The sequence below is a fragment of the Myotis davidii genome, unplaced genomic scaffold (assembly GCF_000327345.1).
Source record: "Myotis davidii unplaced genomic scaffold, ASM32734v1 scaffold44, whole genome shotgun sequence".
Lineage (NCBI taxonomy): Eukaryota > Metazoa > Chordata > Mammalia > Chiroptera > Vespertilionidae > Myotis > Myotis davidii.
In genome coordinates, this window is record NW_006299705.1 from 9,254,714 (window position 1) to 9,270,744 (window position 16,031).

General features: G+C 36.2%; 1 long non-coding RNA gene across 1 annotated transcript in view; it reads right to left on the reverse strand.

Moving 5' to 3' along the window:
- Positions 1-7,641: 7,641 nt before the first annotated feature.
- LOC107184942 overlaps positions 7,642-16,031 on the reverse strand; it is a 14,386-nt gene continuing 5,996 nt past the window's right edge. The window contains exons 2-3 of the long non-coding RNA XR_001515845.1: positions 15,812-15,818; positions 7,642-7,651 (exon numbers count right to left, since the gene is read on the reverse strand). This is a non-coding gene — a long non-coding RNA (uncharacterized LOC107184942). The remainder of the gene's footprint in view (positions 7,652-15,811; positions 15,819-16,031) is intronic.

A 16,031-nucleotide genomic window follows, 5' to 3' on the forward strand; every position in this document is an offset into this window, starting at 1 on the left:
ATATTCATAGCCTAATTTTCTCCCTGGAGATGGATGTAGCTGATGTAATTGATGCTTCTTGACTGTGCTATGTTTCTTTCAATGCAACAGAATGAAAAAAGGAACTTGACCTATTCTCTAAGAATCTCAGTTGAAGGCTCAAAGTCAGAGATGATCAATGGTATGTATTCCACATTCTAAAATGAAACACAGTCACTTATTCCTTGGGAGAATTAAGAACTGCCCTCTAATGTTTTCATAGAAACTGGTACCCAGCTGATGAAGTCTGAAGGCAAAGGCTGACTGGAATATGCCTAAATGGCAAAGAAACTGGAAAAAAGACAAGAGGACCTGCTTCTTTCTGAAGTAATAAGCAAGGCTGCATAAATTTCAATGCTTTAGTTCTGTGCCATAAAAAGTCACTAAGTTTCAGGTGTCATGGAAAGATATTTCTCAAGAGAACTATCTTCTGAATAAGGAGATTCAGCAGTGGGAGGGAGAGCATTATTGCATCAAAGCTAAAGAAGCATGGCAAAAGTCAGTGAGAGAATACACGGCCTGTGTTAGAAAGGTTAGAAGGTCCAGGGGGATGTTTATTGTCTCTGAAAGATCATGTATGTGCTCCTCAAAAAAGGTAGCTATTGAAAAAATGTATTTGACTCAGCCAAGCGAGAACTACAAATTTTAAGAAGCTAACTTGAAAGACCTTGGTCCTGGTTCTGAAACCTCTACACTCTACTCAATCCTGGAACAGCTAAATCAACAGATGAGGGTTAGGTTTTAGAGGTGGTGTGAGTGAGTGAAATAACAGATTATACCATCACTTTCCTATAGCGCTCAACGAGCCTCTGATTAGGCATGAGATCATTGACTGGGATTCCTATTAGAGGGAGGGGGGGGTAAAGAAAGAGAGGAAGCTAACATTTTGAATTTAATGAGAGATTCAATTTAATATGTAAAAATATGATGGCTTTCATTCTCTCAAGGCCCAATAATTAGATTTCTAATAATCATTGGCTCATCTGTATTTTCTTGTTTAGGAAGATAAAATTCAGTAACACTATTGTGGTCGTGAGTGCTGTTCACCAAATATTTTGGCCAAAAATGTATCACACTGAACATAAAATTTAATAGAATGATTATGATTTATTACATTGATTAGCCACTTCTTCAGTAATCAAGGGTAAGTGTGTTGAGATGATGCCTAGGAATGTCTGTGTCTCCATGTCATTTTCCATGAAAACATAAATAGATTTCACAGTAAAGCATAATTCTAACAGCAAACCTTAAAACAACATTGGTCCCTTTCTTCCTCTCAGGTTTCAAAGTTAACTCTAATTTTCTTGAATTAACCTTATTTTATTACTTTCAAAATTCACTATAATATAGTCTTCCTCTTTCCTCTTATTTGTTATGTGACAATTTTCTATTCCCAATATTACTGACTCTCTCATCAAGATAGCTCTGAAGCCACATACTCTGTGATTTAAATGAATAAATAAAATTTCATGTATGAGCACTTTGCTTCTAAGAAGTTTTTGCACTCAAAATTGTTTCATTACTTATTTAAATGAGACAAAGTGTCATAAAAATAAAAACTTTAATATTTAATAAAAAATGTAAAAAGAAATAACATTCTTTATCATGAATGTGGATTTAATTTTTATAAAAGCTGCTTAAAAGTTGAAAAGGCTCTTTTTAGAGATATTAAGTTATTTCAAATATATATATAGATATGTATATATACACACATCCATATATACACATTCATATATTCTTATATTACCTAAGTGTATTATTGGAAAAATATAATTAAATACAAATCTTCTACCAACCTAGAAATATCTCCATAAAAGTATAAGAGAAATGAAACTATTTGTATTGCTGAATTAGAATTAAGCCATAATGTAATATATATCATAAGCAATCTGCTAAGATATTAAAAAGACACAAATAATTCTTACCCTTTATATAGCCATTCAGGTACAACTCAATATACATGTTCTCCGGATAAACCATAACCAGTTCGCAAGTAAGAGGATTTGACAACATCATTTCCCACACATATTTCATCCTAGATTCATTGGGATGGTCATCTGTGTTTGTTAATTGGTTTTATCCAAAATAAAAATAAACTTCTCATGTTTTTATGGTAGGAAGTAGTTTTGGAGCTAGATGGCCTACTAAAGCTAGGCTTCTATCCTCCCGACCTATATAATAAAAGCATAGTATGCAAATTATCCCCTCGGCCCGAGTTCTTCCAGGATTCGACCAGGGGTTGGCCAGGGGAAGGGAATGAGGCCCTGGCTGGCTGCCAGCAGCCACTAGGAACTCTACTATTGCACAAATTTCGTGCACTGGGACTCTAGTAAAATATGAAAAACAAAGTCTAACATTAAACTCAGACAAAAGTGGAAAGGCATGTTTTCACTGAGTAGAACACAGTTAGGTAAACACTGAATAGGAGAACAAATATGTTGGCTTTTCTTTGACCTTTGCATTAGGAGTTCATCAGGACTCCCTCTTTTAATCAATTAGGACTGCAACTTATCAATTAGGATAAATTAAAGTTAAAAAATAGGTATTAAAGTTAAAACCAGTAAAATTATTCACAGTAGAATTATTCAAATGGGAATTTATTATTCATGGAGTCTGTATTTGTGAATTTGCCTACTCATTAAAATTTATTTATAATTCCAAAATCAGTACTTCCCAGTGTTTTCATGGTGCTTCACAGATTTGTAAAGAATAGCAAAAATTTTGAGTCACTTGATCACACACCATCCCAGCTTAGGTTCAACAGTCAGTGAGTGCTCTGACACTAGTTTCAGCCCTCATACCATAAACCGGAGGATTCTGTGGACTACTTAGTGTCACTTTTTTTTTTTTTTTGCATTTTGGTGCTTTTTGTTGGTGATTTCCCTGTTTAAAATGGCCCTGTGGTATAGTGATGAAGGGCTCTCTAGTGGTTCCAGTCATGGGAAGACTTCTGTGCTTTTTGGAAAAAATACATGTTTAGGTTAGCTTCATTCAGTCCTGTCTCATAGTGCTATTGGCTATGAGTTCAATGTTAATGAATAAATGATATATATTCAGGAAAAGAAAGACGAAATTCACTGGTCTGTACATGTCACCATCTCATAAATTCACAAATTTAGTTATTTCTCTATAACTTCATCTAGGCTCAATATAGCTTACAAAAGAACAGAATAAACTCAAAATAATTAACCAGGGTTTATTATATAGATTCATATCAGAATGCAGGCCTCTGGGACAAAAATTTGTATAGTGAAACAATTACTTACTGAATAGGGTTCTGATAGGCGTTATAAATTAATACAGTATTCAGGGACTAGCTTAGAACTAAAAAAAATGCTTGCAAATTATCTGGTGATTATATTGTCAATGTTAATAATGCCAAGTGATATGCCTCATTTTCTAATCAAGCATTAGGTGCTTAGTTACTGACATAGAATATATACTGACAAGTTACCTAATACATTGATCAGATATTATTCCTCTTATTCTCCTACTGCTAGTGATCATTATTTACGTATTACCCTAATAGTTCTCAACAGGCAGCAACAATGATAGTGCACTCACAAGTTCATGAAGGTCTACCGTGGAAGAATTTAAACTCCCTGAGAGGAAGGTCCTTACTTGTTAACAGGTAAAATACAGGAAAATAACACAGAAAAGGCTGTCATCCAAACACAGATTCAATGTGGAAAACAAAGTAAATCAGATAAATGAGACACACATATAGGAATTGGTGTAAATGTATGTGCAAAAGTTTATGTTTATGCGTATGTCTATATATGTGATACCTAGCTTTTACTGTGCGATAAGTATAGTTAGCAAAGTAAGGAAATGAGGCTAAAAGAGAATCCATAAAGGATGAATTCACAGGAATAAGTTGCTGTTTTCAGGAGACAGATGTAATCTTTACATGCTTCTAACTTGTGCAAAAACCAGGAATTTGTCTTTATATTTTGAATTACTATATATTGATCATAAAAAAAACCAGTGGTTATAAATCTACATATCAAAGATGACCAATTATCTGACAGAAGAATGTTTGCATCCAGTTCATACTTTTGGGATATGAAAACTTTCTACAAGGCCAATTAAAGCCAATCATACTACTTAAAAAGTTTTTAAAATATAATGCATAGTATTTGAAATTAAGCACTGCATTAGGCAATATTTTTACCTAACCAAGTACAATAATAGCTTTTACTTTTGGGGACTTTAAAATTTACATCACAAATTGGTTATCTGCCATTGATACTATGTAAAAATCACTATATTTAAAATATTTAAATTGAGACATTGCCTATTTCATACTATTTTTCTGGAAACCTCATATTTCTGAAATCTAGATTTCAGCCAATCAGTCAATCATTCATTTAAAACATTTACTAGAAATTACTATGGGCCAGGCTATGAACTAGTAATATCACCATGTTCAATGCACTGGTAATAAAACAACAAATATTATATATTTATTGTTTTCAAGGAACACACAATTTATTGGAGGTGACAGATGAGTAAACAATCAAGTAAATATCAAGGTATGGAGGGACTATGTTAGAGTATGTGCAATGTGTTATGATAGTTCTTATGCAGGGACTAACCCAACTTTGGAAACTCAGGGAAGTATTCCAAAAATTATTATCTAAAGGAATCTTTTACACAGCAAAATAACAATTCACTAATTTACATTAAAAAGTAGCTGCCAGAGGACTGGATGCCTAAGTGATCTTCTCACACCCTTCCTACAGATAAATCTAGGGCAAGCAAAGTATGTTGAATGAATATGGAATCAAAACAATGTAGTTAGATAACTCAAATATACCAAACAAAGGCAATGAGAGTTGGGTATACCCACTTTTTCATTAGCTTTCTGTAAATAGTACCAGGAGAATACACATCCATTGACTGTATCACCTGACATCCATCTAGACCAGTGATAGCGAACCTATGACATGCGTGTCAGAGGTGACACGCGAACTCATCTTTTTGGTTGATTTTTCTTTGTTAAATGGCATTTAAATATATAAAATAAATATCCAAAATATAAGTCTTTGTTTTACTATGGTTGCAAATATCAAACAATTTCTATATGTGACACAGCACCAGAGAGAGTTAAGTTAGGGTTTTTCAAAATGCTGACACGCCGAGCTCAAAAGGTTTGCCATCACTGATCTAGACCTTAAATATGCCAATAAAAGTTAATGCCAATTGATTAAAACCTGCAATTTATCAGGTTAATCTTGGATGAAAACTGCTAATTTTACCTTTGAGGTTTTCCAATTTCTATCATTTAAGGTAGATCAACTCCTGACTTTGATAATATCAAAGTGCTTTGAAAGTAAGCAAGATCTTATTTTGTACACTTTAAAGTATATACTTTGCAATAGGGTAAATATCAAATTAGAAGCATGATATCAGAGTTACACAACTTAAACTCTGTTGCGGACTTTAGACCAATATCTAAATTCTTTTGTCCTTTATTTTCCTAATTAAAAGTAAGAAAAAATTTATTTTTTCCAAACTTGGCTTTAACCAAATTTAATTCTATGCTTATTGTAAATGGTTTATAAAAATCAAGAATTTATTCTACTATCCCAAAACCTGTTGTAAAATCTTCACTATGAGAGTGGATTGAGTTTTGTTTGCTAACTCAACTGCATATTATGACAAATTAATTAAAAAGAGGGTTTCTGTTTTTTAGTGCAGCCTTTAAGAAGCTTGGAAGTCACCACTCCATCCTATCAATAAAAAGCTTAAAAAGCTGGGAGGCGGGGAGGGGAATAAAAATAAAATAGATCTGCTGTTCTCCTGAGCATTTTCTCAATTTATTGAGAGCTAGCTTCCAGGAATGTCCTCAGTTTGGCTCAAATAAACACACAATTTATAAAATTATCTGTAGGTTTTGCATTTGACTCCAGACACCAGGCCTACCCTAAAGCAACACCAGATATTACCTTAACACTAAAAACAAAAGAAAACCACAGACCAGTGTCTATATATATAAAAGCCTAAGCAACCATTATGACTGAACAACCAGAATGACTGGAACAATCACTCAACCAGTTCTATGATGTGCACTGACCACCAGAGGGAAGATGCTCAATGCAGGGGCTGCCTGCCCTCTGGTGGTCAGTGTGTTCCCACAGCTAACCTCCCGTGGCCAGCTGGAGTCATCAGCGTTCAGCGTCCATTCCTTCTGCGCCTGGCTCTGCAACCACTGCCTCCTCTCCCGACCCCACTGGGGCCTTTGGGCCCTGAGCTGGTACGGGGAACCAGGAGTCGGTGGCAGCAGGCACAACCCCTTTCCCAGGGGGGCTGGCGGTCAACCTCCTGCTCCCTGTTCCTCCCCCTGGCCAGCAGGCCCCAATTGGCCCACCACCTGCCCGCCACAGTGGTGGTGTGGGGGCAAGGGTGGCAGGGGGGAGGTGGGGAACTGTGCAGTGGTATCTGCGTCCAGTGTCCCTTCCTTCTGCGTCCAGCCTGGCAACTATCACCTCCTCTCCCAACCCCATTGGGGCCTTTGGGACCCAGACTGAGACGGGGAACCGGGGGTAGGTGGCAGCAGACACAGCCCCTTTCCCAGGGGGGGGCGACGGTTGGCTCCCTCCTCAAGGCTGGCAGCCAACCTCCTGTGCCCCCATGCTTCACCCCCGGCTAGCAGGCCCTGATCGGCCCTGCCCTGATTGGCCCTGATTGCCAGCCAGGCCTAGGGACTCCACCTGTGCATGAATTTGTGCACTGGTCCTCTAGTCTCTCATAAACATAAATGCAAAAATCCTCATCAAAATTTTTGCAAATCAAATTTTACCATGTATAAAAATAATTGCACACCAAAATCAAGTGGGACTTATTCCAATAATGAAAGGGTGATTCAATATTCAAAACTCAAATATTGTAATACATCAAACAGCAGGTTAAAGAAGAAAAAAATCACATGATTATATCAACAAATGCAAAACCTCTTTTGACAAAATCCAATACCTATTCCTAAAAGCAAACTAGGAAAAGAAGAAAGCTTCCCCAATTAAATAAATAATATATACAAAAACCTATAGTTAATATCATACTTAATAGTGAGATCAGGAACAAAGCAAGGATATTTCCTTGTATTCCTGCTTTTCAACATCACTCTGGAAGTTCTTGCTATTGAAATAAGACAAGAAAAGGAAATAGAGGTATACAGATCAAGAAAAAGAAAATAAAGTTGTCTTTGTTTGCAGACAATCTATTGTAATAAATCTGACAGGATAAACAAACAAAAAAACTCCTGGAACTAATAAGTGGTTATAGCAGGACACAAGTTAATACTCAAAGACAATCGCTTTCTGAAGGACAGAGAAAATGGTGGCTTAATAGGCAGCAGTGTTGTGCACCTCCTCCTAGGGCCAGGCCAGAAAACAACTAAATCAGAGAACATCCACCCTGAATTAACAAATCAGACACAGCTAAGGAGACAATTTTCAATAAGAAAGGGCAGAAGACGCCTGGAGAATGCTGCTTGCCAGCCATAACCCGTGTGGAACCACCACCATGCCCCAGCAGTGAAAGGCACAGTACCTCCTAGCGGGCTCCCAGACGTCTGCAGGGAGCTTATGCCGCCAGAGTGAGCTCCGTACCAGGCCTCCTCACCAGCCTGCTGGGGCCCAGCATCCTAGGATCCAGCTCCAAGACCACACATGAGTGCAACCAGGGGGAATCCTGTGCCTCACCTGCCCCCGACCCCCGAAACTGTGCTCTAGCCTGACACAAAGTCACCTGGCACCAGTTCCACCCTGAGCACCGGGACCTGCTGCCGGGGCCATCCAGAGCAACCCAACGGCACCTCACTCCAGGCGACAGGGGAGTGTGGACTGAGCGACCCAGGGCAACCCCACCCCGCTCCACACTGAGGAGGGGTGAACAGGAGCAACCCAGTACGCATCTCACTCCAGGCTAAAAGCAAGCGGGGACTGTGTACAACAGTAAAGCGAATCCAAATGTAAACTACAGCCCTGGGGTAATAATGATTTGTCAATGTAGACTGATCAGTTGTAATAAACATACCACTGTAGTCAGGGAATTTGATAATGCGCAATAGTAGGGACAAAGGTGTTTGGGAAATTTCTGTACATTCCTCTCAATTTTGTTATGAACCCAAAACAACTCCAAGAAATAAAGTTTATTCCAGAAAAAATGAAATAAAAATTTTTATATTCAATACATGATTTTGATAATTAAGTATTTTTAAAAGATAACTAATAAACAAAGGTAATTTACCTTTTATTAGTAAGAATGACAATAGAGTTTCCCTTCTCTTTATTTTGAACATAATTTCTTTTTCAATATAAATATAAGCTATATTTGTATTTTAATTTCTTAGTCTTATTATTTTAGAAATGAGAACCATAAATAATTACACATGGTAGCACATGTTTGTTTTAGAACTTCTATATGTCAAGGCTAATCGTGACACGTAGTTGAGCATAAAGGATTTGTACACAAAGAATATTAAATGTTTGTTTTCCTTTCCTGAGCAAAGAAAACTTTTAAAAGTTCTTCATTTGCTTTGTAAAAGCAGTTGGTGATTGTGCCTTCATGCCAGAATACCATGATAGTGATAAATTGTGTTGATGCCTTAGGGTGATACCTAACTAAATTAGCTGGTAAAGCTAAACTGTGCCCATTTTCCATTTTTTATAGTGTGTAGTATAGTGATGGCTGTTCAGACACCATTCAATTGCCTTTGCTTACACTGAGATTTAATTGTTTATAATAAAGTAATGAAAATTTAGAAATGTATAACCAAAAGGGAGAACTGTGCTTTCACCACAGACACAAAGAATAAGATATGCTAACTGGAGTCCAGGGAGCCTTAGGAACATTAAAGCAATTTCACTTAAAAGCTCCTTCTTCTTTAAATTTGATTTTATTATAATTGCTAAGAGAAACAACCTTTTGTCAGGAGATACTTGTGATGAAGTATTTTGAAATTATAAAGCTTGGAGGTTGGAAGTATGCAAAAACATACTGACAATGATTTCATTAAATTATCTTTAAGACTATATTCTTCTTTGTACCCTTTCTTTTTAGGCTGCTTCAAGGTAAATAATTAAGGTTACTATATTATTACCATTATTATGGCTCAGCGTGTGCTTTTATAAGAAAGTAATTATAATTAAGGGAAATAAATTATCCCCTTGAGATTTGTATTTATTTACTATATCACAGGAACAGAAAAAGAGAAATAAACTGGAGGGGATAAAGGAATAACTTGAAAAAGAAATCTCAGCATATAACTAACTAATAGGCAGAGGAAATTAAAAGCTGCACATTCTTTAAAAATTGTTAAATTGCACAGAATCCATGCCCATAAGAAAAGCATCATTATCTGTATATTTATAAGCACATTTACAACAGGCACAAAAAGTTAGTTGAAGAGGTAGAACTCTAAAGAACTGGTACCCACAAACCATTAAGTGATATTTCTGGACAAAGTACACAATATGCCATAAAATCCTTTTAAATTTGAAGGAACCATTAGAATGTGATTTCTGTTCACCTTATACCTGAACTATGCGTATTGTTTGCTGCTACATTTAAGAGGAGTATTTTTGGTTTTGTTGGTTGTGATACCCTGGAGGGCAGTTGTGCTCACAGGTTCGAGCACTGGGGACTTCACTGTCCTTTAATTTCCCATTTATTTGGCTAGAAATTTAAAGTCTAGATGCACATTTATTCTAGGATATTATGACCCTAAAATTGAAGAATCACTTTTTTATATAGTCTTTGGTGTTTTGGATCATTACAAAATTCAAATACTTTCAACTATTTTCAAAAACCTTTATATATTTAAAATTTTTCATTTCCTTTTTAATATTTCAATTATTATCCTGTTCGAGTACTTAATCTGATAAATATTATAAAAAACATTTTCAGATCTGATGAAAGTTAAGGTCTTTCAACTATGTTTGTATAGTGTATAAATTAGTAAGTTTCTCCATACAAAAGCAAATCTCTAAGATCGTTCCAAGATATTCAAAGATGTTGCTTGTTAGTTTTTCTTATTTGTGAATATGCTATATGTACTTAACATTAATTTCTTTAATTTTTATCTTTATAAACATAATTCTCATTTTTGTCCATTAGTGTTAAAACAACTATAGATATTTGTGTGCACTAATATTACTTTAGTGTTAAATCACAAGTGTATATACTGTTAATTTTTAAATAAATTTAAAATTGTTGAAAATGCACAGGTATATTAACACAATAATATTAAAAAGGAATTATGACTCCCTTAAATTTACCCATATTTAGTTATATATCTTCCTGTGCCAGAAAGATAGTAGCATACTAAGGTAGTAGTTACATCATTTCAAACAATTTGGACTTAGTGAATGCTGATTGAGTTTGCCTAAAAATCTATTCTTCTCTCTGGATTTTGAAAGCTCTTGTGATTGGATAACTGGATGCTATTATTTTATTCTACATCAGAGACTTTATAACCCAAAGATGATAGTCCAAAAGTCTTAAATTCAATTTACAGCCAATTCTTTATTTGCCAACTGAAATCTACAACAATAACCTACTTTTCCCTATTATCAAAATTGTATTTCTAATTCATTGGCCCTTAGATATGTTAAAGACTTTCCTTATTTAATTTCTAGGAATTTCATAAAACTCTGCAGTCTTTCAAGTGAATCCCATTTCTTAGAACCTGCTCCATGCTTCTCCCGCCTTCTTATGGCAGAATCCTTAAGTTAGTGACTTCTCTGATGCCTTGCCACACACCAGGCTGAGTGCTAACAGCACCTTTATTCCCCTAAATGTGGCACTAAAGTTCCAGGTTGTGGTAGATCCCTGGCCCACAGAGAGCAATGGGAGAAACTGCTGGTGAAGCATCCCCAGTGCTTCAAGGTAGGCTTTTTAACAAAGTCTGCAACACAATTTGTAGTATTCACATTTGTTCAATAGTCTTAATGGAGCAGGAGAGAAATGAGCCCTTTGGCTGTTGTCCCTTGGGAAGCTGGGTGCTCACTCACAAGACGACATGACTTTCCCTGTGGGAGAAATTACAGGCCTGTCAAACTTGTGGCCCACAGGCCACATGCAGCCCACAAGGAATATGGCCCAGCCAATATAACGGTATGTAAGAAACATTTTAATAAAAATTTCGTAACTTAATTTTTTACAATATATTGTTATAAATAATCATCAATAATGAATTACAATGTTCACTAATGACTTGACATGACTTTCCCTGTGGGAGAAATTACAGGCATGTCAAACTTGTGGCCCACAGGCCACATGCTGCCCACAAGGAATATGGCCCAGCCAATATAACGGTATGTAAGAAACATTTTAATAAAAATTTCGTAACTTAATTTTTTACAATATATTGTTATAAATAATTATCAATAATGAATTACAATGTTCACTAATGACTGATTACTACAATCATGTTGCATTCATTTCCCTTATGTGCCTTACACGCAGGTGCACCATTCTCTCCACTAATACTAGCAGCGAATATTTTAGCAGCCAATTGCCACGTCATTAGCCTTGAACTGACTTGTGCGCAACAGGAAATATTTCACTTTTGGAGAACAAGAAAAATAGGTTTATTTGCATTATGCTTATTAATTTGTGCAGTTATTCAGTGTCTGGTAAGTTAATGTTCAAGACAAAATATTAATTTTTATTAAAATGTTCTATTATTTTGTTAACAATTATTTATGTCAGCCCTTTATATTCAGCATATCTCTATCAAAATAAACCTACATTTCTATGAAAATTGAAGCTTTTTTTTGCGGCCCACATAAACTTAAACCTTGTTTATTTGGCCTATGTTAGCTTTTGAGTTTGACATGCTTGCTGTAAAGGCTCTCTCTCTCTCTTTCTCTCTCTCTCTCTCTCTCTCTCTCTCTCTCTCTCTCTCGTTAATCCTCACCCACATATATTTTCCCATTGATTTTTAGAGAGTAGAAGAAAAGAGGAGGGACACAGAGAGAGGTCCTTGACTGGAATTGAACCTGGGACCCTTTAGTCGGCAGGTCAATGCTCTATCCACTGAGCCAAACCAGCCAGGGTTGGAAAGGATCTCTTATGGCCCTAAGCTGCACTGCCTTGAGGGAGAGACAATGTGGGTAAAAACAAACTGTTTCTCTTACCCACTCCAATGTGTCCAAACTCAATTTTTGTGTGTGTGATTTTTGCTCCTACAGGGGGCTGGAACTTCTTGGGAACCCCGAACATCCTCAAAGGCTACTTTGTCCATGGGTAATTGTCTAAAACAGTGTTTTCCATGGGCTCCTGAACCACAGCTGAGAAGGGCTAGAGCTCTTTCACAGGCTACTGTTGGTTCCACGGCCAAGACTGTCTGTCTGTTACCTGAAGTACAAGTACACGAGACTCCGGCTCTCTCCCTTAGTTTATAGAGCTGATCATATAATTTCCTCAGAGGAACTTCTGTCCCTGCATGGATGCTTAATTTTTGTTGAGGAGGAGACAAAATAAGGGTTGTCTTACCTGCCATGATGCTGACATCACCTTCCTCGTTTTTTCCTTACTGTTGAAAATTCATCATCATTGAAACCTACATCCCATTATAATGGTGCAAAATTTGCATTCCTTAAACATTTTCCCTAAACACGGTAACAGTAAACTCAATTATCTACTCCTAAATGACAGGGAAACTCATTGCAATCTGTCAGTTCATAATTTAGAAATTAATTTCGGTTCTACATGGCTAAGAACAATTGGTTCTTATAGTGAACACAATGATTATGTTTGCTAGAAATGTAGCATCACAGTTATCTCTGCTCCTATCAGATCAGGGGAAATGTTTTTGTCACTGTGGTTTCCTACCTCGTTTTTATTTTCTTGGCAATTTGCGAAATGTTCTATTGTTAACCAGCCCATCTGGTTCAAGTCCTTTTCCCCGGCTTTACAGGTCCTCTTCACAGATCATTGAGACTGAATAGATTGTTCCTAGTTTATGTGAGCACTCACACTGAATTATAGGAAAGGCAGTAGCCTCACAAGTTCATTTCATTCGACTCCCTCCTGCTACATCAGACTATACATAAACTATCATAGCAACACTGTTTTGAATTTTTAAAATGGTTGAGGCACTACACTATGTAGTTTTTATATATGAATCTACGCTGTGTCCTTTACCAGCCTTACAGAAATTATTTTGATTCTTTTGCTATTTGTATAGCCCTCAACTTTGAATTGGTCCATGTGCCTAAACTGTTTTTGTGTATTTGGTCTCAACATATTTCTACATATATTTACCTTTCATGTGTATCCCAACAAGTATTCTTCTAATATTTCCCGTACCATACTTTCTTTGATAAAAACAAATAAACAAACAAACAAGAACCTATGCCCATAAATATGGATACTCGGTAAGCCATTCAGGGAAGTCAAATGACTCCTTCCCATGATCACTACATAGTCAATGACACTTGGTAAACTTTTTATAGGAAAAAATAGTTTTATGAAAATGAAAAATGGCATGAATAAAAATAAAAATAAAAAACTAGAGATGATGAACTGAATTATTCTTGAATTTTTATTAAAAATCAAGTAAAATAAAATAGTAAAACATAAACTTAAATTATTTTTATTTGTTTAATTATATCACACTTGACTCAAGTTTTAAGCTTCCTTTTCATGCTTATTTATATCTTTATTTTTAAAGTTTAATTCTAATAAATAATTTGTATTATTAACATTGCAAGATAATTTTTTTTCTTATAAGGAGATTTCCACTGGAATATTAAAAAATCATTTACTCTAACCCTTACCAATTTCAAACATATTTTTAGCATTTAAAGAACATATTTTATAGAGTCCTAAAAATAATTGTAAATTTTGAAGTTTTTTCTTATACTATTTTGTTAAAAGGTATAATTGCTAAGTAAAACTATTAAACTCCATGTGCCAGTCACTGTGATAACAAGATGACAATACATAATCTTTTTCCAGCTTTATTTATAAATGACAAAACTGTAAGATATGTAAAACATACACCATGATGATTTGACATATGTATGCATTATACATATGATGGTTGCCAGAGGGGAAAAGGGTGGGAGACTGGGTTAGAAAGCTGAAGGCATTAAGAAGTACCAATTCGTATTTATAAAATAATTATCCTATATAAAAGACTAATATGCAAGTCGACAAAGCAGTGGAACAACCGATCACTATGACATGCATTGACCACCAGGGGGCATATGCTCAACGCAGGAGCTGCCCCTGGTGGTCAGTGTGCTCCTACAGGGGGAATGCTGCTCAGCCAGAAGCCCTGAGACGGGTTCACTGCTGGCAAGTGCAGCAGTGGTGGCAGGAGCCTCTCCCATGGGGAGCGGGCCTAAGCCATCAGTTGGACATCCACTGAGGGCTCCTGGACTGCGAGAGGGCACAGGCCGGGCTGAGGACCTCCCCCCCCCAGTACAAAAATTTCATGCACCGGGCCTCTAGTCTATATATATAAAAGGTTAAGTGTCCGTCTGATTGGTAGTTATGACGTGCACAGACCACCAGGGGGCAGACGCTCAACGCAGGAGCTGCCATGATGTGCACTGGCCATTTAAAAATAAACGCACTGTGGGCCTCTCGCCGACAGACCAACACTAGGCTTCCCCCAAGTGGGACATAGGCCCCGCCATCACCCCAGAGCGACACCCTACCAAATCACAGTCAATGCTACCAAGACCTCATGTCGCAAAATGTGGCCCAAAGCCAAGCCTAGCCCGGAAAAGGTCGCTGTGGGAGTGGGTAATGATGTCACGTAGCAATGCCCGGCTTCCTCTCCCTAGCAACTAGCCTCCTTGCAGTTTCTTCAGCCTAGGAACACAACTTGCTTTATAGCGAGGTGGAAACATTTTTACACTTTAACCAAATGTCTGTGAAGCATTTTCCTGTGTCTCATCTCATTTAATCCTCACAGAAGTCCTGGAGTAGGTAGATAGGAGACTCTTTTCATTAGCCAGAAAACAGAAATTTAGAAAGCTTAGAAACTGCTCGTGTGCAATACATATAAAGCTCTCGCTGGCGTCAATTGCACACGTGTGTTTCCATCTGTCATTGTCAATCATGAATTTTGTTGACACTTCTATTATAGAGCAAGGGCTAATAGCAATATTAAAATATTTATTCTAATTAATTTCCTTTCAATGTGCACATATCTGTGCACCAGGACACTAGTTGGGACATAAAGTACTATATAAGGGAATATACTCATTAATATTATAATAACTATGTATAATAACTGCCAGTGGGTACTGAAAATGTCAGGGGAAATACTCGGTAGAGCATATAATTGTCTAACCATTATACTGTACACCTGAAAGTAATACAAAATAATATTAAATGTAAACTGGAATTTAAAATTTTAAATTTAAAGGAGTTATATAACATTTCAAATATCTTATTTCAAAATGAAAGTAGAACTTTCACCACATAACATATTAAAGATTACATGAAGCAGTACATGTGAAAATCCTTAGGTAAAAAAAAAAAACCTAAAAAGTGAGTGGTTCTTTTCTAACTGAAATGTATATTATTTTAGATTTGTATTCTCTAGCTAAAATTTTGAAGAGCTAGCACTGTCCCAGATAACTGAAGTGAGCATTTTGCAACCTATTGAAACAAGTTCTGACATTGACACACATCACTTCCTGTGAAGTAGAGAAACAGTTTGAAGCTTCCAGAACACAAGAGTGACAATAGTTAATTTATTTGCTCCACAACCTTTAGAAATTAAATTTACTATAAAATTAATAGAACTCTAATAACTTGAAACACTTGTGCTTCCCCCTAAATTGACATAACAAAATTACATGAAAACATGGCCTGTCTTTATACTAACTTTCCATTGTTATTAATAACTAGAAATGTATATCAACATAAATGAAAAGAGGAACTTATTGAAAGATATAAGCATATATACACCAGTTGATTTTACTTTATGTCTTTATATATTCCCAAAAGGTCTTCCTTTAATTATTTATATATATAAATAT